The sequence below is a fragment of the Sardina pilchardus genome, chromosome 6 (genome assembly GCF_963854185.1).
Source record: "Sardina pilchardus chromosome 6, fSarPil1.1, whole genome shotgun sequence".
NCBI lineage: Eukaryota > Metazoa > Chordata > Actinopteri > Clupeiformes > Clupeidae > Sardina > Sardina pilchardus.
Genome location: NC_084999.1, coordinates 26656348 through 26658258, shown reverse-complemented (window position 1 = coordinate 26658258; position 1911 = coordinate 26656348).

Sequence of the window (1911 nt, the reverse complement as noted above, 5' to 3'; positions counted from 1 at the left end):
CACACACACACACACACACACACACACACACACACACACACACACACACACACACACACACACACACACACACACACACACACAGCATTATGGTGAGTGTGTGGAGCATATGATTCCCAGCTGACCATATGCGTTTCCTGCAGGTGGTTTGCTTGTTCACTGGGGCTTGCATCTGGCTTACTCTCCCCCGACAACATTTGACCCCACATGACCTCTCACCTTAGGTTCTCATCGCCCTCCACTAACCATGTGATCCCAACCCGAGCCAACATCCCACTTAGCGCTCACGCCAACACGTCCACCCACCCGCCCGCCCGTCCGTCAGCCACGGCCTCCATCTCTCTCTCTCCATGGCAACACTCTCTCACACGCAGCATCACCTGATCGCTATGGCAACGTCGTCGAGCCAAATTACAGCCCGTTCTCCCATGGCAACGCAGCATCCAGAACAAAATGCGCCCAGCGGGGAGCCGGCCCTGGGCACAGAAGGGAGCTCATGTGAAGTTAGCAGATGTCGCCATGACAGCCACCGCCAAGACAAAGAGCATCAGAGGCAGGAATGTGTGCTCTCTGTCTGTCTGTGTGTGTGTGTGTGTGTGAGAGACTGTGTGTGTCTTACTCTTAAATTGAGAGACATAGAGACAGCGGAAGCCTCTAGAAGGAGCTAGAGGAAGAGGAGAGCGGACCCAAAGCAGGCTCTGCAGGATGTGTTTAGTGTGTCCATGCAAGCCCCTGAGCATAATTACAGCTTCGCTCTTGTGTCTTTCACTCACACGTGACCCAGCAAATCACACACATTTCCACTCCCGCTCGGAAATCCATTCCAGCCTTGAGGCGACGCCCCCCCAATCCCCCCCCACACACATACACACACATACACCCCCCCCCCTCCCCCCCGCTTGACGCAACTGGCTCTATCTGTGTGGGGAATGTGTCATTACCCTGACGAGTGACGGCTCCAGGGTCCACGGGCCGGCCCCAGGAGGCCTGCTGTACAGATCAGACTCTGATTTACATTCACACACCCATTTGCTCCTTCATGGTCAATCTCTTTTTTTTTTTTATGGACACGCTCGCTTGGACTCACACCATCTGTGACACACACACACACACACACACACACACACACACAAGTGAGAGAAGCACACACACATGTGCTATCTCTGCTGGAGATTGCGATTTCTGACCTGTGAACCAGGATTTATATGGACCTTTTAAAGGTATGTGTGAGTATGTGTGTGTGTGTGTGTGTGTGTGTGTGTGTGTGTGTGTGTTCATATCACAAATATGCCCATTTCTTCCAGTGCTATATACATTCTTGTGTCAATGGCCATGAAGTTGTCAACCAACACGGTTTGATTGAATGATTGACACTTGACTGATTGTATCTTGCACTTAATGACGGAGAAACTCTGGAGCAACAGATGTTTACTATACATTTTACATTTGAATGCATCGGTGCACACCAAAGACTAACGTTTCGATGTTCACAACATCTTCGTCAGAGTCCATTGGAAACACGGACACAAGAGTGCCAAATGTGTTAGACTGGGATCATGTTCATAATATTAAAATATCAAAGCATGCCAAAATTGCCATGAATGAATAATTTCTTTTCACATAGGAAGCGAAGCGAGTGTATTTGAGTGGCTTTCATGTTTTGGCTTGCTGCTGCTACATTTTTATTTATTTTTTTCAGCTCGGGAAAAGTTTGTTCGCAAAAATCCTTGGTCCTCTAAGTGAACGCTGATCAAGTGCTGAGAGATAACGCAGGTCCTCAGAGAGGAGAGAAAGAGGGAGTGAGAGAGAGAGAGAGAGAGAGAAAGGGAGAGGGGAGAGGAAATGAGAAGAATGGAGGGGAGGGCACTGAGCAAAATAAAAGAACAGACTGTGCTGTTCCCTCGATCTACT